Source organism: Trachypithecus francoisi, unplaced genomic scaffold, assembly GCF_009764315.1.
Source record: "Trachypithecus francoisi isolate TF-2019V2 unplaced genomic scaffold, Tfra_2.0 Contig01461, whole genome shotgun sequence".
Classification (NCBI taxonomy): domain Eukaryota; kingdom Metazoa; phylum Chordata; class Mammalia; order Primates; family Cercopithecidae; genus Trachypithecus; species Trachypithecus francoisi.
Genome location: NW_022681433.1, coordinates 7,831,708 through 7,854,646, shown reverse-complemented (window position 1 = coordinate 7,854,646; position 22,939 = coordinate 7,831,708). Strand labels below are relative to the sequence as shown.

Genomic DNA, 22,939 nt, shown 5'->3' with positions numbered 1-22,939 from the left:
TGGTGATGCTAGCAAGGAAGAGGTTAGCCTATCCGGGGTTACAGGAGCATGGTGCCAAGGACGTCATGCTGCAGAAACTCTGAGGGATGCCAACCAAGTGACCAGTGATCTCTCTCTCTTTTTTCTAGCCAGCTTCAGGAATTGATTCCCCTATTTCTCTCTTCCAGTACTATTATAGATTACTTTCACCCACGGTTTCTTTCCTTTTGACCCCAAAGAGGAAAAGAACACAGTCTTCTAGCTTCTCATAACTGTCCTCTCCCTTTAGCCCTCAGACTCCTTTAAACTTCTATTGGAAAACTCTTAAGTGTTTATATCACTTCAATTTGAGAGCTTCTTCTTGAAACTTAAGATTTATGAATGACATACTATAAATGCAATGTTTTTTGGACAGATCTTTACTGACAAGAACAATTTTTCGTTGAGAAAAAATTCCTTTATTGCCTCACATGTCTTCTTTGTCCATAGAGAAGAAAATTCCATTCAAACTTTTGTTGTTCTTCTCATGGGAAGGAAATTTCTGCTCTCATTTTCCAGAGCGTTTTCATTGCTGGGTGTTGGAGGCCTTGTTTTGGTTTCGAATCACACCGAATTCATCAAGTCTCGCCGGGATAACCTTGCAATAAAGGAGGATAATATTAGATACTAATTTTATTAATATTTATTAATGATTATTAATATTATAGTAGTTACTATTAATTTTTATGAAAAGTTCCCAGTTTTACATCTGTTTTACATTTTATTTGTCCCCTGATGTACATTTCCTTAGTCAAAAACCCTGCAGGAAAAGGCAAAATATGATAGGCTTTAAGCAGCAAAATTTCACCCACAGGTTCTAATTCTGATTCCATTATTATTACAGGTATGAATGTTCAGGAATCATTTGGTTGCAAGAAATAGAACTCAAACTAGCTTAATGTAAAAGATCATTTATTTTAAGCAATAGGAGTAGCTCATGAAATCCCATGACAAGAACAGGCAGAACCTGAGGAGAGACTGGAACTGAGGATTGGAAAACCATTTGTCTGGATGTCTCCCCTTCTGGGCCATGTGGTTCTTTGTCTCTACTTCTGCTTCATTGCTGTTTCTCCTCACAGATAAGATGTCCCTGGACCTCCCTGCTAGAAACCCAAAAGTCACTGCAGGGACATTACAGGGACTGTAACTCACTGCTACTCCATTACCAACTAAAGTTCCACTTTCAAATTCCAAGGAGAGGGAATTTGATTGGTTTGCCTCGGCAACAAGTGTTCACCCTGGTCTAAATCAGCTCTGGTCAGAGAGAAGTAGGGACACACCTCTGAGAGTAAGGGGAAGCTTTTTAGAGAAAGGGGGTATGGTTGGTACGTAAATTCCAAAAAGTCTCTCCCCTTTAACTGTGTTGGTTTCTCATTTCCTCAGTATACTATTCAGGAAGAAGAATGCCCAACCCAGTTTGGAGGAAGATAGGAAGATTCTTAAATATGAACCCATCAACAGGCAGTCAGACAGAGAGGAGCAGGACATTCCTTACAGATAGAAGGAGCAATGAGTGCAGAAGTACAGAGGGGTGAAACACTTCTGAGAACAGCAGGGATTTAAGGGGATGTAGAGCATTGGTATGAGGGGAACCTAGAGATGGATGCTGATACTCAGCAGCAGCATTTGCTACAGGATGCAGGGGGTGGTTGGCTTGGCATGGTGGCTCATGCCCATAATCCCAGCAATTTTGGAGGCCAAGGCGGGTGGATCACCTGAGGATCACCTAAGGTCAGGAGATCAAGACCAGCCTGGCCAACATGGTGAAACCCTGTCTCTACTAAAAATACAAAAATTAGCCGGGCGTGGTGGCACATGCCTATAATCCCAGCTACTTGGGTAGCTGAGACAGGAGAATCACTTGAACCCAGGAAGCAGAGGTTGGAGTGAGCCAAGATCACACCACTGCACTCCACACTCCAACCTGGGCAACAAAGCAAGACTCCATCTCAAAAAATAAATAAATAAAAAATAAAGGATGCCGGGGATGGGAGTCAGAGTCATCATCTGGAGGCAGGGGCATTGGTAAAAGTTGCTGGAGGTTAGAAAACCACTAATATGGGGTCCCCACCCTCCCCCCGTGATGGTACCAGTCTGTGGCCTGTTAGGAACCAGGCCACCCAGCAGGAGGTGAGCAGCAGGCAAGCAAGCACTGCTGCCTGAGCTCCACCTCCCGTCAGATCTGTGGCAGCATTAGATTCTCACAGGATCATGAGCCCTATTGTGAACTGTGCATTGGAGGGATCTAGGTCACACACTCCCTATGAGAATCTAATGCCTGATGATCTGAGGTGGAACAGTTCAATTCCCAGACCACCCCATGGTCCGTGGAAAACTGTCTGCCATGAAACGGGTCCCTGGTGCCAAAAAGGTTGAGGACTGCTGCACTAAGAGACTTAGCTTTATCAGTGCAAATAAAGAGCAAAGAACAAATGTGAGAAATATTATGGAGCTGGATCAACAGGATTAGCCACCCGTTGGATGTAGAAAAGAAATGACAAGCATATTTACAGATGAGTCCCCGGTGTTTAGTTTGATGGCTTTATGAACAGTGTTGCCATTCACTAAGATAATGACAAAAGCTTACTTTTATTATAGTGACCACCCTTTCTGAGTACCTGTTACATACAAAGTAGGGTGCCAGAGACCTTTTCATCCACTATTTCATCACTCTGTTGACCCTATGATTGATATTATTTTTACTGTTGTATATATAAGAAATGCAAGTCTTCAAGAATTTGGGTACGTTGCCTGCATTCATGTAACTCAAAGTACAGAGTTAATTTTCATGCCCATTTCTGACATCAGAACCACCCTGCACTTGGGTTTGTTTTTCTTAAGAAAGAAGAACAGATTTTAAGGAAAACAGAAGTTCATTTTGGACTTAAACTATATTGAGTTTCCTGTGAGACATTCAGCTGGAGAGGTCTAGCGGACATTTGACTACGCGTCTGCAACTTATGAGCAGTCTGGGCTAGACCCTTCGATTTGAGAGACAGCAGCTTAAAGTGGGAATTATGAGAGTGGCAGAAATCACTCAGGGGGAGGAAGCTGCCCAGTGAGTTACTATGTAAAGCAGACGCCTGCCTCTCCTGGGGACTGACATCATAAATACACTGACATACAATTTTCCAAGGCATTCGCTTTCAATTTGAAGAATCCCTTCTGTATCAGTTATGATAGCCCTGCTTTTTAGATTTGGACTTTTTCTCTCTCTTTTCAAAAATATTTGCCAGGCATTTGTCTTTTCTAAGAACCAGTTTTTAGATTTCTTAAATTTTCACTTTTAAATTTTCTAATGATTTTTTCTATTTATTTTAGCTATATTTCCTTCTGCTTTTTTCCTTTGATATGTTTTTCTGTTTTTTTAAGATTTAAATTGAATTCCAAATTCATAAAGTTTTCTTTATAGTTGTAAGCATTTAAAAGTAAGCATTTACATTGGCTTTCTATTTTCATCACATTTCATGGTAGTTTTAAATATTCACCATTTCCTAAATTCTCTATTACTGTGTTCATTCCTAAGACAATGACATTAACCCAAATGTATTTAATTGGTGAGATACCTTTGGGAATAAGGTCTTTCTTGGGACACTGGAAAGAGGATAATGTAAAGCCTCACATTGCTCCCTCTAGATTCTATACCACATGTTACCCAATCAACTCAGAATCCATAAGGAAGAGCTGTGCTACAGATTCAAAGAAAAAGAAAAAGATTCATCCTCTCTTTTTGAGTATGTTTCAAAACAAGTCAAATCTTTTGGTTAAGTTCCAAAGGAACAAGTCAGCAATGAACATTGTGGTCTGAGTGAGAAAGGAGTTCGGGGAGTGCCCCCAAGCCCTTGTACTCCCTTTCCCATCTGTTTTTCACTTTCTCCCATTCCCCCAAGTACTTAGTAGAGTTTTCCATTAAGCTCCACTGAACTGAGCCATTCTCAACAAAATAACTCCACAGATTATTTATTGCAGTTCAAATAAGTTCCAAATCAAATTCTGTGTCATTGAATATTGGTATCATTTTTAAATTCCTTCATGTCAGATTGGTATATTACGTTGAGTTTGTCATACTTAACCAACAAACTAAAGCTAAACATTTTCCAAAGGAAAAAAACAAATGCTGAAATACACCACTTGGATTTTATTTAATATTATTTAAAATAACATTAAACTAGAATATGTGAACATAAATTCTATAACTAAACTTACCAATTTATGTATCCCAGAAAAGTAATAAAACAACTTTCTTCTAAATAAAGGCTTATTTACACAATGTTAAGTGGTCAGAACTACAGCGCTTATCAGGATGTTCCTCATCAGCACACAAGGTATTGCAAGAATAGATTACCTGGATGAATGATTTAGAAGGCTTTTATCTAGATAGTCAGCATAATAAAGATAGGACATAGTATATTCTGCTCCCCAATGTGGATCCTTTTTTTAATTTAGAGAACTAAATTGATGTCATTTATTTAGAAGAATGCTCAATAACAAAATGTATTACTTTATCCTTTTAAATATCCTACCATGTTTGAGAAAATATTTAAAGCAAATTAATGCATATCAGAAATAAGTTATCTTGTTACTGTCAAAGGATATTAAATGTAATTGCTTAATATATTTACTTACCTCGCTTTAGTGCCTGGTATATCAAACCATTGAATGTCAATCAAGATATGCATTAAATCATTATAGAGATTATCGGTAAATATTACTATATTATTAAAATAAATTTGAGGCTGGGTGCAGTGGCTCACGCCCGTAATACTAGCACTTTGGGAGGCCGAGGTGGGTGGACCACCTGAGGTCAGGAGTTCAAGACCAGCCCGGCCAACATGGCAAAACCTCATCTCCACTAAAAATACAAAGAATTAGCCAGTCGTGGTGGTGCATGCCTGTAATCCCAGCTACTCAGGAGGATGAGGAAGGAGAATCGCTTGAACCCAGAAGGCAGAGGTTGCAGTGAGCCAAGATCATGCCACTGCACTCCAGCCTGCATGACAGGAGCAAGATTCCATCTTAAAAAATAAATAAATAAATAACAAATAAAAAACAAATTTAAAAAACTTGAGAAAACATTCCCATATTTAGAGGGAAGTGTACTCTATATGGGAACTCTGAGGCAGGATACTTGGTTTCTTAGTCTTTTGGGGTCACTATAACAAAATACCTCAGATCAAGTTATTTGTAGACAACAGAATTTTATTGCTTATAGTTGTGGAGGCTGGGAAGTCCAAGAACAAAGCACCAGCACATTTGGTGTCTGGTGGAGGCTCTCTGCCTTATACATGGTGCTTTGTTGCTGTGTCTTCACATAGTAGAAGGGGAAGAGGGTTTCTCAAGCCTCTTCCATAAGGGCACTAATTCCTTCCCAAAGGCCCTACCTCTTAGGGATTACAGGTTAGGTTTTAACATACGAATTTTGGAGGGAAGGGAGAGACATGAACGTTCGGACCGTAGCATTTGGATTCCAGTCTCAGCTCTCCCAGCATTCAGACTTTTTGTGACCTTGATGAAATAAGCTAACAGTTCTAAGTCTTTCCTTCCTCATTGGTAAAATGGGGATACAAATCCTTGTCCAGCCTATCAAAAAGTGATTTTGTGATGCTTAAATAAAGTTGAATATTTGAAAAATGCGTGGTGTGTATATAGTTATATTTTAAGAACTTCTACATTTTGTTTTGAAGATATTTTGAATTATTTTACTATGAAATGGTCAAATCGGTAGAAAAACCAACCAATGTCATGTACTCAACTGCCCAGCTTTAACATTTCATAAAATTTGATATATTTGCTTCTGATCAGTTTTACAAAATAAAATATTAAAAAATACAAGTTTTTGGCCAGTGTGGTGGCCCATGCTTGTAATCTCAGCACTTTGGGAGGTCGAGGCCCGTGGATCACTTGAGTCCAGGAGCTCAAGACCAGCTTGGGCAACATGGTGAAAACCCGTCTCTACTAAAAATATAAAAATTAGGCATGGTGGTGCACGCCTGTGGTCCCAGCTACTGAGGAGGCTGAGGCAGGAGAATCCCTTGAACCCCGTGTCCTTGGAGTGTCACTTTTCCAGCTGGAAACCTCTGTGGCCTGTGGGGCCTTTGCCCAAGTTTTGCTTGGGCCCACTGGGCTTGTTCTGCCCACTCAGCCTGGCAGACTATGCTAAGCTTGCACTACTGGCCCAGATCCCATGCCTGCCAAGGGCAAGGCAGGCACGGAGCGGCAAAGAGTGTGTGAGCGAGCGCGTGGTCTGGCCATTGTGCATAGCCAGGTGTGCTGGCTGTGGCAGGGCAGGCAGCTCCAGGCACTGGCACAGGTGCTGGCTCTGTATGAGACTAATGCTGGAACAGGCATACTGCTAGTGGCTTCAGTGGTGGGCACCGGGAAATGCAGTGGCAACAAGAAGCTTGTAGACACCAGGAATCACAGAGCCCCAGAGAGAGTCACAACCCTGGCTCAGGGAGCCCCTAGGTCAGGGCTCCCTGAAGGGCCCCAGCTCTTCTCTTCCTCTCTCCTTCTCTCTTCTCTGCTTCTCATCTCCCACAACCTGGCAAGCAGGGGCCATGTTTCAGCCCTGTTTGTGTTACACCTCTTTCGGTCATCCAGACTAATGTCCAGCCCTTAGCAGAGAGGAGACCCATAAGGAGTGTGACTGAGTCAGGTTATTTTATGGGCTCAGACGGGAGGAAGTACATGGTGATTGGCCCATAGGTGAACATGGGCGTGCCTGGAAAATGCCCCCATCTGATTGGCCGAATGGTTATCAATGAGGTCCTCCCTCTGGGCTGTGGTCTTCACCCAGAAGTGGCAGGCGAGCCTCCAGGCTTCAGGCCATTCCTGGCTTGAAGGTGGGGTTTCACCAGGGACTCGCCTCTGTCTGCCCAGGAACCGGTCTGCCTCCTGCCATCAACATGTCATCCACTGCACCCAGGCTGTTTATGCTGAGAGGTGCTTGCAGGCCCATATCGAGCTGCCCTCAGCTACCCCCGTCCTCCCTCCTGAGCTCCTGGGTGCCCAAAGTCCAGACGGGGCCCCAAGGCGGCGGGGGACTGGCATGTCAGTGCCACCCCAATACACACACACCCGGCTGGGTCACAGCTGTGCCCAGGCTAAGCCACAGCCTTGTTCTGTACCAGAACAGGTGCTAGGAGCCAGAAGAGGCCAGGGAATGGGAGCAGGCACTTCTGAGCCTGCGGGAGCAAGGGCTTCCAGGGCCCCTGAGAACACAGGGATGCCCAGGTCCAGAGCCACAGCTGGGTGGCTGTAGCTTAGTAGGGGCCAGGGCTCCAACCTGTTCCTGGCTCCTGCTGCACTGCCGAACACACAACCTCATCCGCACCTCCCGCGCATCAGCTGGAGTCTTCCCAGTGGCTGTACTAGTCAGGCTGCCTCTGCCATCACTGGGAGGTGAAAGTTGCAGTGAGCTGAGATCATGCCATTGCACTACAGCCTGGGTGACAAAGCAAGACTCTGTCTTAAAAAACAAACAAAAGATAATACATAAGTTTTACCCCACAATGGTTCCATTCTGTTCCCTCTTTCCCTAGAAACTCCACATTATTATATGGATGCATCATCCTAATATGATCATGTTCAATTTAGGCTTCCTACTCAATTTTCAGTTTTTCTTATATGCAACAATTTTACCCCAAGAATAAGTACATCCATTATGATGACGTTTAATAGAAGGGCCAGGCCACTCACATAGATTTTCAGTAACGCTAAATTTAGTCATCATCAAGAAAATCTGTAATCAAACTGTCTTTTTTTGTTCTCTTTCTGCATGTTAGTTGATGCCAAACAGAAATAAAGAAGGAATTCTCTTAAGTGCATTTACACTGTAAGAAAGATTGCTCATTGAAAATATGGATTTTCAGTTATTTCTTTTAGATAGATAAATTAAGAACCAGAAGCAATTCCACAACTTGATAAAAGCTACAATTGTAGGCAAATTTGGATGACAAATATGAATATTTACTTACTGTATTGGGAATAAGGTTAATATTTTAAAACAAGGTTGACAGGAGAAAAATTGTCTTAGTTTGCAAAAGGAAATTTGTTTCTTTAAGTGAAAATTGGGGTCAGTAGGCCACAGCTCTTCTTGTTTTTACATGCCTGAAATGAATTAAATAATGCAGTACCAAAGCAGTACTGAGCAGACTAACGACAAAATTATACATTAAGGCTCAGAATCATTATACACTAGAAATACATATTTTATATAAGAAAACATGAAATTTTAAATGCATTGCCACTTCACCTCCATTATCTTAAGAGAGAAAAACTAAGTCCTATCTTCTTATGTTCATTAAGGAACTCGTGGTCTTTTTCTAGGGAGCAAGGGTGGTTACTGCATTCTGTTTGCTGATTGTGATTTCGATGTGATTAAAGACTTATTCTTCATACAGTAGATGCAGTATCCAGCTCCATATGCTATTCAAAGTGAGTATAATATTATTGTATAGAGGATAAGTCTAATTTTGAGTTGTTTACCCTTCTTTGGATTCCCTTAAGTGAAATAATGATAGTAAATAACTTTGTTAAACATGTACTTACTATGTTCTAGGAATTGTGCTAGGTACCCTACATCTACTGTCTGATTCACAATAACCCTTTGAGGCAGACAGGATTTTCACCATTTTATAAATGAGGACAAAGGCTCAGACAGGTTAAGTAAGTTGTGACCAAAGTAACCAGGCTAGTAAGTGGCAGTTATTAGATGCTAACTTCATATTTTCAGTAGTGACATTTTCAGGAATGTATTGCAAATATATTCATATTCAATCCACTATTAAATTTCATGATTTATGACTTTTAAAGTAAGTGTGAGTGGGAGTCTATTTTTAGAAATCAAAATAAATAGCACTGTAAGCCTATGCTGTGCACTTGTATACACTCACACACGGAGCATTGTGTTTGGCTCTCTTGGTTTCAGTGCCAGTGCCAGTAGTTACCCTATGGAAAATGTTAGTGAAAAACATTAAAGTGTACTAGAAAGTACATTTTATTATATAATTACCATTTTATATGTGGGCATATAGTAAACAATCAACCTATGCATATCACATATAACTTTACTTTGAAAGACATGCAAATAGAACAGAGTCATACTCTGATATATCTATATGATGTTGAAATAACTATCTCATTCACAGAAGTTATTTCATTAGAATGTGGTTTTTATTCCAACCTTTCACTCTCTAGTCCCTCGTGTCAAGTTATATAGACGCGGCCCAAGCTGTCGTGTCCTCAGTGGGTTTTATTTATTTATAATGGTACATTTTTCCCAGCATCACAAAAGGCAGAAAATTCATTATTGCCATGTGAAAATACTCATTTTGTACCATTATTCTCTTTACACATATTTGTCCTTAGAATATGGGAAATAAAATTAGCACTACTGCTACCCGGTAATCTTTACTAGAGGATTGTTTTTGAAGATAAGGAGTTCAAGTATCAATAAGCTAAATCGAAAACAATATTAAATTTCCAATGTGATGTGGCTTCTCTTTGGAAAGAGATGGAGCTGGTCTATGTTTCTTTACTTTGTGTTCGTAGTATCAAAGTAACCTTTATATCTCTTTTTCTGTAATGATGACATTTACACTTCGCTGCATTGATATGAAGTAACATGGATCGTGTGTGTTCATAGATTCTTTTTAATTACTGTGTAAAAATAATATGTAATTGAAACAAAAAGCATTGTTTCCAATCCTAATTTTTTTTCCTCAAGTCCATCCTGTCAAGCTGCAAGCGTGAAAGTTATTTTCTGGTGGTGTGATTAGATTGGGGCTGAACCCTCCAGCTGGCAGGCCTGTCTATGACTGGCGGCGGCCTGTCCCCAGTGCTTGTCATTTCCTGACATGCCTGACAGGATGGGGACAGCCGCCCCAGACAGGTTCATTAGATGGTGTTTTCTACAGCTGGGCTAAAATAAATAAATAAATAAATAAATAAATAAATAAATAAAAAGTCTGTGCTTTGTCAAAGCCCAGGCTGGAGGGGCCCTTCTTGTTGGTTTAAACCAGGGCCTTGTCGTGACAAATTTTGATCTGTGCAGTTTTTAGATTTTCTGACACATTTTTGTTTCCTTCCCCTTTGGCCTGCACTTTGTGCTCTCTGCCGTGTTCAAAATCCTAACATAGTCTTCCCAAGAGAAAAAGAACCACCGTTACTGAGGGCTTAAAAGAAGCAATAGTGTAATACTTCATAAAATAGCAATACTTAATCTATTTCCATGGTGATCTGCACAATGGAGGAAAAACAACCTTGGGACTTGTGATAAGCCAATTACAAGAAAGGTTAAGAGTTTTTATGGTGCCAGAAACATGCCATCTACATGAAAACATAGGATCATTACTAACAGTCTACACTGTCAAATACACTGCTCTTTAGAACTGCCAGAAATTTAAGCTATCTTCATTCTTGAGCTTTTAGGAAGCTGACAGAGTTTTCTGCCTGTGTTCATAGGCTTTGATGTCAGAAAGAGAAATTACAGAAGACTGTAGAATACTTGCTAATTAAAACCAGAAATAAATTCAAAACTCAAATTTAGAAATATGCTTCTTTGTCAATGATAGGGCCCCTTTAAGGCTAACTAGATTTGCCAAAAATGGAGTGCATTTGAAACATACATTTCTACAGAGTCGTGATTTATCATTTTCAACCCCAAGTTCAAACTTTTAGAATATAGTATTGGAAAGAAAAGAAAAATATTCAGCCAAGAAATTATTCTTCTGGGTTGCACCTGTAATTAAAAAGTAGCTGTTGACATCTGTGCCTTAGAGACTTGCCTTAGTCTCTCTACTATCATAGTTGCTGATAGCTGCTTTCCATTAAGAGAAACATTTTATCTTAATTTTTAGTAGATAGAACATGTCCACATAGAACACATCTGATCGTATTTGTCTAAATAATCTTAGTGCTGCTGTTAGCTATATTTCCTTTCACATGTAAAGGTAGAAAATATAATAATGTTTACATCTCATATGCTTTGTCATTGGTGTAATAAGTAGTGTTGCTGAAAAAAATCGAATTCCTCATTCACAGAAATTCTAGCCCTTACCTTTCCTTTGTATTGTTAGCTTTCACTGCTTTAGTTCCCCGTCTCTATGACAACTGTTTAAATTGGGATGGGCAACTGTCATCTGGAGTATTACTGAGAGAAAAGTGTTAGTGAGCACACAGTTCCCATAGATAGAGCATTTCAATATAATCCAATTTTAATTGAGCTCCAGAGACTTTGATGTGCTGCAGAAGGTTGGGAGAGAGCTATTCCAGGGAGAAATTAAAGCAGCCCAGCAAGGCTTCCCTACTCCAGACTGTCACCATTTTAAGTAAGCATTAGCATCAGACTTAACCTGCCCCTGTGGAACATCTCACTGCTTTTCTCAGCTTTTCACTGATTTATTTTGCCATATGTAAAAGCAAAGCACTTTCATCTTTTTATATATGTTTTTACACCCATTTGATTAGGCTTGAAAAGCTTGTACTGGACCTGAGATTCATCTTATGCTGTCTGTTGGACTTTGCTTTGGCGGCTCATAAAAGACATAGAAAGTAGAGTAGGGATTAACTTGAAATTGTCAGCTATTATATATTAAACTTCCTTTTCTAATACAGCTTTGTAAGACCCTATTTTGGAGCTAAAAAGTTGAAGGAAGTGTAGTTTCTATTTAGCTTCGATTTATCATTGAATTTCATTTTAATGCTTAGATTCATCGTCATTTATTAGTGGCTATGATTTTTATTTCAAAATGCATTAAAATATCATTTTCTCATCACATGAAAAGTACCTTTCAGGGAAAGCTGGTTCAGAGCAGCTGAATACAGTCATATCAATCCTTAATAGAGAAACCATTAACCCTTTATTTTTTTTTTAATGGGAAGGTAAAGGGGTATTTTTCCACATATATTCAAAGAGCCTTTTAAATATTTTGAAATATAATGTTGTACATACATCAAATATTCTAGTAATAATAAAAATGACATCAAATCACAATGTTAATTATAATTAAGTATTAAATATTTTGATTGTACAGTGAAAAAGCTTAGTTACAGTATGATAAACTTAAGGAAATTATTATCTATTTGTGTCATACTCGACATTTCTGATCTATATTGACACCTTAAAAAAAAAACACATGGTGCTCGCTTCGGCAGCACATATACTAAAATTGGAACGATACAGAGAAGATTAGCATGGCCCCTGCACAAGGATGACACGCAAATTTGTGAAGCGTTCCATATTTAAAAAAAAAAAACAAAAAAAAACACGTTTAGAAGTTAAGTAAAATATGACAATAATTAGAAATTAGTTTGAGTCTATGCATCATTCTAGATACTTCTAGTACCAGAAGTAGACTGACTGTAAAGCTAATGAATCTTCAGCATCAGGGCCCCTTACTCTTCAGGCCTTGGGGATGATGGGAGTTGCCAATAATTGTACAGTGGTTTCAGTTTACTAAGTTGCCTTAAAAGATCTCAGAAAGGCCAGGCGCAGTGGCTCAAGCCTGTAATCCCAGCACTTTGGGAGGCCGAGACGGGCGGATCACGAGGTCAGGAGATCGAGACCATCCTGGCTAACACGGTGAAACCCAGTCTCTACTAAAAAATACAAAAAACTAGCCGGGCGAGGTGGCGGGCGCCTGTAGTCCCAGCTACTCGGGAGGCTGAGGCAGGAGAATGGCGTGAACCCGGGAGGCGGAGCTTGCAGTGAGCTGAGATCCAGCCACTGCACTCCAGCCCGGGCGACAGAGTGAGACTCCGTCTCAAAAAAAAAAAAAAAAAAAAAAATCTCAGAAGAATAGAACCTAATTTCTGAGACACTAGTAATTTGTTGAGATTTCCTTTCTTATTCTAAATAGTCGTGTGCATAACTTATTATAAACAATGCTGCAGTGAGTGATCTGGTACATATTTCGTCTTGCTTTTCTGGGAGTATATGCACAGCATAAACTCATAGAAATAAAATCACCAGGTCAAAGGGTATACAGAAATAAAACTTGGATAGATGCTGCCAAAATTTTCTTGATATGTTTTATTATTTGTGAGCCCACTAGCAATGTAGTGAGAACTTGTTTTTCTGACAGTAAACTCAGTATTAGCAAACTTTCGGATTTTTACCCATCTGATAGATTAAAAATATAGTATTTTCATATAATGTTCTTTCTCCAACAATGAATCAACTTAAGCATGTTTTCAGTCAAGTAAAAGCCATTTTTACTATTTTCTGTGATTTAACTATTTGAGCTTTTTTAAAAGGAAAATGTTACCCTCTCAGTGTCTGTGGGATGGGATTATTTAAATAGTATTGTTTGTCTCATGCATGTTATTTTTCCATATTAGTTAACATAAAAATTTATAATGCATATTATGAAAATTACATACACATTTAGATATGTCCCTTTCTCACTGCTTCCAACCTAGATTAATTTCTCATTCCTCAGTGTCATTTGTTCTGAGGATAAGAATTTTTTTTAATTTACCTGCATACCCAGGAAGAATCTTTCTGCTCTAGCATAAATCAACTGCTCTGTTACCTCAAATTCTAGCTCATTTCTTATAATATAATTAGCTACATATCTTAACACTCTATTTACTATATAGAATTCTAAACCAGAAGGGCTGCATCCTTTATAAATTAGTTTGCCAATGTGGATGTCTCTAGTATATATTTTTATTTATTTACTAAACATGCATATTGGAGAAGCATACACTGGCACTCCACGCAGCTGCATTCATTGAGTACTTGCTGTGTGCCACACACTATACTGACCACCAGGGAAAACATTCCACATTAAGGTGGGGTTTTGACTGAAACACAGAAATAACCTCTATATATGGAGAAAATAATATTGTTTATTTATATTATCAGTGGAGAGCAAAGCTTTAATAACACTAGATATTTTAATTTGTATTTTATTCATTGGTTATCATTCCTTTAAAGTTGTCAGGTGTAGATAGGTTAATCGTTTTTATTGTTAACACATTTTCTTTGTGGAAGTTCATGTTTATATGAGTGATAACAAACAGAGTGACTGCCATATCTAAAGTCTGGACTGAACTTCTTATCTTTTTCACAATACTTGTAAATCTGCCAGTAATCCTAAACCTAGGAAATGGCAGAAAACCCCTACCCACTGGAGTCAGAAACCCTTGAGACTCTTTTCATACCTTTACCTCAGCACAAAACAAAACAAAACACTCCAGCCCTGTCTGTCTCAGAACTGTCTGTTCTTCCTTCCCTCTTCCTACCTGCTGCAACTCTCTTAAGGCAGACTTCCTCTACTTCCTACTAGCTTCATTCAGTTTTATAGTTTAGCCTCATTCCAAGTCATTCTCCGTACTGCTTCCAGAGTGCTCTTTGCAAATGCAGTTTTAATCTTACAACCACCTTCCTCCAGTGCTCTCAGTGGCATCACATTCCTCATTAGAGCTGCCATCTATTGAGAGGCAAGTTAAAATCCCCATTCTAGTTCATCCTTTCTGCAGTGAGTGCTCTGGACAGCCCTTGCCTGTAGACACGTGACCTCTGTAATTACAGTGGAAACTCCTGAAGTAAGAACTTTGCGTACTGTAGCTCATTTAATTCTTTCAACAACCCAGTAAAATAGTATCATCCTATCAGTCTTACAGATAAAGACACAAATAGAAAAGCTGGGCTCCATGAAAGGAGGGGCCGTCTTTGTCTTGTTCACAATGTGTGCCATCACTTAGCACAATATCTGGATCCTAGTACGTGCTGACTAAATTTTTGTTTGCTGAACAAATGCTGTGTTAGGCCAGCAGGCTTGGCCTAGGGTCAGAGAACTTGCCCATGATATTCAGACGAAGCAAATACAAGGTGAATTCTCAGCAAAGTGGTGTTTGGCTTCAAATAGCTTTACAAGGAAAGAATAAAAAGTCAGCAGAAGAGAAAAAAATAATCCTGGGGCATTCCAGAAATGCAGAATAAACTTTTAGGTTATATTTAACCCTGGAAATACTGTTTTCATTGCCTGCCAGTCGGGTAATCTCTAAATAATCTTTTTACCCAATTATAGGTATTTGTGAAAGATACTCATTTGCCAGCAAGGGGCATTTACTGGGCTATTTACAGTTAAATTGAGTTGCATTTCTTGAAGAGCTAATTTTCCTCTAATGGAGAATTTTTCTACTGTAGAAAACTGGCAACAGAAGCAAAAATACCATGGGAAATTCAGTAGGTATATTGTGTAGTTGAAGCACTAAGGTGTTGTAAGGTGTTTTTTGTTTTGTTTTGCTTTTTATGTTAAACTTCAAATGCAGAAGACAGGACGCTCAAAACTGTAGTAAGTAGTATATAAAAACAAATTCCAGGAAATAATCAGAGCTCATTGGAGCAATGTGACACACAAAACCAAGACTGGATCAGAGAATAAAGTTCATTGAAAAGGATCAGGGCTGAGGTCAAGGCAGAGACTGCTCCCATCACTGCTGACTGAGGGTTCACTAAGGTCTGGGTGGGGAGGATTGTGAATTCATTTGTTCTAACACATCTATGTAGCACAGCCTTTCTGCTCACCTCTCCACTTGATACTTGCTGTGTTACTTCATTCAATACTCACAGCAAACCTGCAAAGTAGATGTAATTGTTCCCATTTTATATGAGGGAAACTGTGTCTCAAGTATACTGGGAAACTTTCCTGAAGTTACACAAACTTTAGAGTCTGTGTGTCATCATCCAAGTCCAAGTTCTTTCTACTACAGCATGGCATACAGATATATAAAAAATGACTTTAGTCTACAAAACTAAGTGCTAGTAAAGTACATATTTATTGCTGCATACTGGTAGGATGAGGGAATGTGGCAAGGGTAACATTCATACTATATTAGGTAGATACACATTAAAATAGACCCAATCAAAAGGACTTCCAAAATGCAAATTTCCCTGCATGAGGTTATGTTTCATTCTACCACTTCTCTTCAGGAGACGGTGATGCTGAGGGAGCTCTAGCTTTAAGACAAAGAAAAACCAATTCTCATGACCCCGAAGCAAGCACCTGTGAATACCCAGGGGCACTCGGGTTTTCAAGTGAAAATATGCTTCACAAACTCGGAACTCATGTTTCATGATAGCTTTCAGTTGCTAATTGTCACTGAAAAAGAAAAGTCTTTAAAACCTGAAAAAGAATTCACATTCATCTTTTCTTTCTGGTCCCCGATGAGCCTACTACCTACCTGGAAGATACTTGATAAATGGTCAATATTTTTTGAATAAATGCTTTTATGAGCAGTAAGTTTTTAATATATTGTAGAAATTTACCAGGTAGGCAAGGAGGAGAAGTTACTCTAGAACATAAAGTGTGGAAATGTTTGATATCTGCATATTTTTTTTAATTCCAATAGACTTTACTTTTTTAGAACAGTTCAAGTTTACAGAAAATTGAACAGCTAATACAGAGAGTTCCTGTATATGTGTGTATTGGTCATGTTTTTTTCCTTCTTTAAAGAACAGAGACATGAAACGAACGTCTGATAATAACACTTTATATCAGAAAATCATCAGCTGCAAAAAAGCAGACACTCTAAACTGGCTTTGTTAAAAATAGATAGATAGATAGATAGATAGATAGATAGATAGATAGATGGGTAGACAGACAGTCCTGGATTCTGGTGGTCTCCAAGGCTGATTCAGCTAGTCATGGATGCTGTCAAGACCCCAGGTTTATTGCCTGTCTTTACTCAGTGATCCTTGGTTCGTCCTAATTCTTATACTGATAGCAGTGTGGCTCCAACACTTCAAAAAAATCAACATAAGCTCAGAAACATTCAAAGGAATGAGAGAGCATCTCTTCCACCGGCTCCCTCACAGCATGTGGACACTCTTCTAACTCTGATATGCCCCTGGAACTGGCCACGGGGTCAGTGTGTCCTGGCTGGGAAGTGATGTAAGAGAAGTCAATACCTGAATATGATCAGAGTTGTGTCCATCAGGGAAACAGGGCAGGGAGGTGGGGTGGGGGTAGGAGGAGTGGAATGGTTTCCAAATAAGTAAGCAGTAGTGTCTACTGTAGAGTTTCTTTTAAGAAAGCATAGGAAAGTACAAATGGTAAATTTTGATTAGGACTTCTGAAAAACTGGAATTTTTTTTTCAGCTCCAATAAACCACTTTTTTCTGTCTCCCTCAATCATAGACACCCATTGACATAGCACCAATTACTCTGTTTATACTTCTGCTGCTACAGAATAACTGTATATATACAGGGTCTCCTAGCTGAATCATTAGTAGAAGTTAATCAGAAGAACAAAAATCAGAAATCGGAGTCCATATTAATTCAATAATTCAGCAGACTTTTTACCGAATTTCTACAACATGCCAGGCAATGTGCTAAGTAATAGAGATACAGTAATGAGAAGAAAAAAATGGTCAAAAAGCTTATAGTCTAGTGGAGGAGATTACATTAAAAAATGAAGTTATACAATGAATTTGCAAAATTATGTTTGTCGTAAGTGCTGTGAAGAGAACTTGTCTCATATAGGTGCTATGAGAGTGTAAGATAGGGTGATTTTACCTAGCTAGGGAGGTCAGCGCAAAAATAGAAGCAAAAAGAGACCTCGAAGAAGAGTAGCAGTGAACTTGGCAAACGGGAGGATATTTCCAGAGAGGGAAGAATATGTGCATTGGCTCTGTGACAGCCAACAACATGGTATGTAACAAGGGACTGAACGAAGGCCATTATGGCTTGACCTCAAGGGCAAAGTGGAACCTGATTCATCTGGAGCAGGATACCTGTTGCGTGCACCACTAACCCCATCCCATCTCTTTTGTTGTTGGCTCTGCTTCCTCAGGACTCCTGCTGCCTTATGATTTCTGCTGACTGCTTTCTCGCTGTGTTCTGGCTTCTTCCCACTGTCCTGTTCGGGCTGTCTCTGAATATCTTGAATTCAAATCTTAAGAGAGATCCTCTGATTGGGCCAGCCAGCTAAATTCATGATAGCATGGCTCTGATGGTTTTAATAACCACAGACTGTAGTTACCCTACTTACATAACCACAGGTGGAGTATCCCTTGTCGCAAATGCTTGGGATCAGAAGTGTTCCAAATTTTGAATTTTTTCACATTTTGGATATATATCTAATGAGACATCTTGGGGATGGGACCCAGGTCTGAAAATGAAATTTGTTTATGTTTCATATATACCTTATACATGTAGCCTGAAGGTAATTGTATACAATATATCTTAAATACTTTTGTGCATGAAACAAAGTTTGTGCATGGAACTATATCAGAAAGCAAAGGTGTCACTACCTCAACCACCCACGTGGACAGTCTGTGGTTATTTGGCATCATCATCATTCTTGAAACTGAATTTATATGCTACTGATAAGCAATCATTTTCTTACACTTATTCATACATAAGCACATAACAGTAAAAAAATATGGCGCACTATTAACACCGTGTAAAAACAATGTGTTCAGTGTAACTAAGCGGCACAGCAGCATCTCAGAATACCCGGATCAGCTGTTAAACAGCAGCAACAACAGACAGCGCGGGCTTTAGTCTCCACCTACCATGCTGGGTTTTGATTAGAAGGTAAGACGTTGTACAGTAACCACCGTGAGGCACTGAATAAACAGTGCGTCGCATACTTGCGTTATGACTGTGACCTGTCACGTGAGGCCGGACGTGGAAGTTTCTACCTGTGGCCTCATGTTAGCATTCAAAAAGTTTCTGATTTTTGAACATTTTGGATTTTGTGTTTCCAGATTAGAGATGCTCAAGATGTACTTTTAATATTAGTACTCATCCTGATTCAATCCAGGGTGGTGGCATCACTGGTAACAAACATGGTACAAAGGAGCTTTTCCGAAGAGGGCATCACCCATGTTCCGTCCAGTCTGTAACAAACTGGAAATCACTCTGGAATATTTTAATATGGCTGGTTTTAATCATTATAGACCATGTAGATTAATAACTTTTCTGCACATGTTTATTACTAGATAAAAATCAAGAAAAGTATTCATAATTCAGTAGTGTGTTAAATCACTGCTATGTGCTAGGCTCTGTGCTAAGTATGAAGAATGCAAAGATACACAGAATTCCTGCCCTCAGTGAGTCAGTAGGTTAGTGGGAGACACCAAGAAGTCAACCAACAATTATAGTTTGGTAAACATTATAAAAAGGTGGGTACAGGGTTCCCAGTAGGAGCAGCAGGGTCTTCTGGCTTAATCATTAGTAGAAGTTAATCAGAAGAACAAAATCAGAAGGGATCTGCCAGTCAGAAGAAATATCATTTGCAGGGGCACAGGAGTGTGACAGAACATGGCACACTGGGGAGCTGAGAAGTGTTCAGGATGGTTAGAATTTAAGAGCTAGGAAGAATGCACATTTTTGCTAAATAGAGGATTTTATACTACTATTAATAGTAACATTTGCCACTTTTAAAATACCTACTACGTACCATAGTATATATGCTTCATATGCATACATTGTACTATGATTTTGATTTCCATGACATTACGATGCAAATTTTTTAAAAATGTTCAAAGCTGTAATGGATTAAAATTTAAAAATGCACTAGTATTTGTAATATATGTAGTTTTCTTCAGGTTAACATAAAGAAATGTTAACTAGAGAAAAAAATGTTTTTAATTAAGTCATATCTGACTATTGCAACAATGATTACTGCAACTCTACCCTGTAATCTTGTTTCGTTCTGGCTGTATCTAAAATTTTAATATTAAATATCTTTAAAAAGAGAAAATTATGTGTCTTGGCAATTCATAATATTTGTAAAATCAGACCCTATTACAAAATTAGTTAAAACAAAAACCTCTAACCCAGAACTCCAAATGATCTGAAATAGAAGAAAATAAATACGTCTATAGAGAGAAGACATATAAATATAACTAGTTTAAAAATTAGCAGTATGCAGAATAATACAAAGAGAAGTTAATGTTTTCAGTATAGAAATGAAAAGAAATACTGGAAACTAGAAATTCATTTATTTTCAGTAGTATAGAGTTCTGGTCTTCCCAACTCATCCTTTTGTAAAATAATATCAGAGAGAAAAATGAAAGATTTTAGAGTATGCCAAATTTGAGAAAATGAGGAAACACAGCCAAAGATACAATATTTACACATGAGAACATTCATGAGTAGGACAAAAATGAAGCAACTGTGCCAGTATCATTTTTAGTTTTGAGAGTTTTACCATGATTTAAGAGTATGTGTTTGAAGATGAAGTAGACACAGAGGACTCCAGCTGCAACTCAGTTTGTTTGTAAATTAAATTTTAAAATATTTTACTCAACAAAAATTGAGTTCCTTCCCTGTGCAAGTTCTATAAGGAATACAAAAATAGAATACAACTTAGTCTCTATCCTCATTAAGTTCATTTTTTAGAGGATGTATGTAATAAGATAGATCAATTTAAAAGGACCTGCCACAATGTAAGGGATGCTATTGGAGAAATACAAATAATGCTCTTTTGAGTAGTTCCTGGTTCTTTACTGATGAATATAAAATACCATTTACATAGACCTGGAACAGTATTGCACTTCTCTAGCACAAATAGTGTCTCCCTTGCAGCCACAGCAGTCATTTCTAAAGTGCCAGTTTCATTGTCTCACCTCTTGCTTTGTTAAAAATCTTATAGCGACTCTCCATTATTCTCAAACCAGAGTCCAAATTCTAATGTGAGTTATGAAATCTAGCCCCACATCCTGCTGCCCACTCACCCTTTTTGTTCTAATTTTATTTTTCACCTCTCTGCTTCTTACAATATATGCGCACACAGTCTGGGTCCATTGCCCCCCACCCAGGACTGTGTTTATGTATCTTTACATACATGTTCACATATGTGTTGTTCTTTCTGCTTGGTTCTTCCTTTTTCCCCACTCCCCTGCCTTTTCCCATTACTTGTGATTTTCCACCAAACTGTGAACTCCTAGAAATCAGGGACTCTGCTTCTCCTGTTCACCATGGGTTCAAAATGGTCAGCTGATAGATATTTGTTAAATGAAAGTAATTGAAGAGAAATAAAATTGATAAACCATGAGAACACTTGGTAGAAAAGAGCTGACCTAGTTATGGGCTGTTTATAAAAGAAGAAGCCTTCTTACAGTTTATCACTACTAATAATGAGACTGGTAGCTCGTGTCCCAAATAGCTGGGCTTCGTAGTTAAAAGTTGAGTACTATGATTCCAGTAATGTCTAGGACACAAACTACCACTAAAGAAACAATAAATGTGGCTTTTAGTTCAGTAAAAGGTTATATGCTGTGGTCCAGATTTTCTACATCTGTTTTGGTGATGTCATCAACAAAGATTAGAACCAGAGGTCTGCATGGGGTGTGTGTATGTATGTGTGTGTGTCTGTACACATGCACAAAAAGGTAGGGAGTAATTGCAGTAGTAGGCTAACATTTGTTAAGCATTTCCTGTGTGCCAGGCGCTGTGCTGAGCATTTTTTGAAAAGAACTGTTAAGATCTCATTCAATCTCACAATGACCCCATGAAGTTAGGTACTGTTATTTTTCCCCATCTTTAGATAAGAAAACCAAAACATCCAAAATGAACGAACTTGCCTGAGGTCTCACAGCTAGTAAGAGAGGCAGACCCAGGGGAAGCCTTAAGTCTAAGATAAGCAGGTCCATACATACATTTATGAATTAGAGAAAAAATCAAGATTATTAAAAGTTCTCCATGGATGGGCTGCCTATATTTCCCCCAACCGTAGGATGTTTTGACCCCCCCACTGTATACCCATATGTCCATGTACCAATAATGGCTGTGTTTATAATGGCCGTGTTTATAATGGCCGTTATGGCAGCATTGTTTCATTTGCATTGAGGATGTATTTTCTGGAAACCTTCATTTTTCCAGCTTCATTTCTTGGTCATTTTTGTTTGCCTCACAGTTAAGCCATTTCCAGTTTTTCCCATTTTCAGTTTTATATTACTGAATTGTTTTCATCAGGATTAATTCTTTTCCATGTAAGTTTTATGGAGTGATTTGGTTCTTTGATCAATCTTTTGGTCTACATTACATTTTATTAACTATAGTGCCTGACCTTGACATTTTTATTTTGATGATAGTATTCATTATTAATTGAGTAAAAAGCTAAAGTGAAACTCTTCTGCCAGATATTTGAAGATTTCTTTATTGTGTAGGAGTCGTCTATAGCAGTTGTTCTCTAACTTTTTTTCGCCAATTTTGTAAAAGAATTTCATAAAGCTCTGTACCACATTGCAGATGTTTAACTTAACAATTAAAATTTTCCATAAGTTTAAATATTTTAAAAAGATGTGATATCCAGTATGTTCTAAGTATTACTATGTGAAAATAAAATTGTTATATTACTTTTCAGATGTATCCAGTAGAATAAAATAAATCAAGTAGAATAGTGATTTGATTACTATCATCTGTTTTAAGATATACAAATAAGGTGTTTTTTCAAATGAACATTTTATATAATTTCTCTCTTTGAACTCATACTTCCTCTCAATTCCTTCCCCCAGATTTACCTAATCTAAAATATTTGTGCTTGTGAGTCTTTTTTGATCACTATATTATACTACTCTGCAAAAAGTGTATACACTTACTGATTAAAGCTTTAGTTTTTTAGGTTCCTAAGACCATAACATTCTAAGTATTTAAAATTTTTATTCTGAAATAAATTGTTACAAATATTATTAGCATACAGTCATACAACAGCATATATTGTGAACTTTGAAAAATATTTAAACATAAAAACTGAAATTATATTAGAAATTCATCTCTTAATGAGATGAATAGTTAACATATGCACATATGAATATTATTTATTGCTAGAACAATACAGGAATCCATATTAGAGCTACTTATAACTTTCTTTTTTATAGAAAAGGTGTTGAAAAATCTTGTTCACATAAGTAAATAGGATGTCGAAGTTGTATTATAGACAATGTTATTCAATGTTT

General features: G+C 38.2%; 1 protein-coding gene and 1 non-coding gene across 9 annotated transcripts in view; both read left to right on the top strand.

Moving 5' to 3' along the window:
* The window catches only part of NBEA (neurobeachin), a 786,519-nt gene that overhangs the window by 612,906 nt on the left and 150,674 nt on the right, over window positions 1-22,939 (top strand). The gene's annotated exons all lie outside the window — the stretch shown is intronic.
* Window positions 12,159-12,265, top strand: LOC117098699. Its single transcript, XR_004443551.1, has one exon. It is a non-coding gene; the product is annotated as a U6 spliceosomal RNA (small nuclear RNA).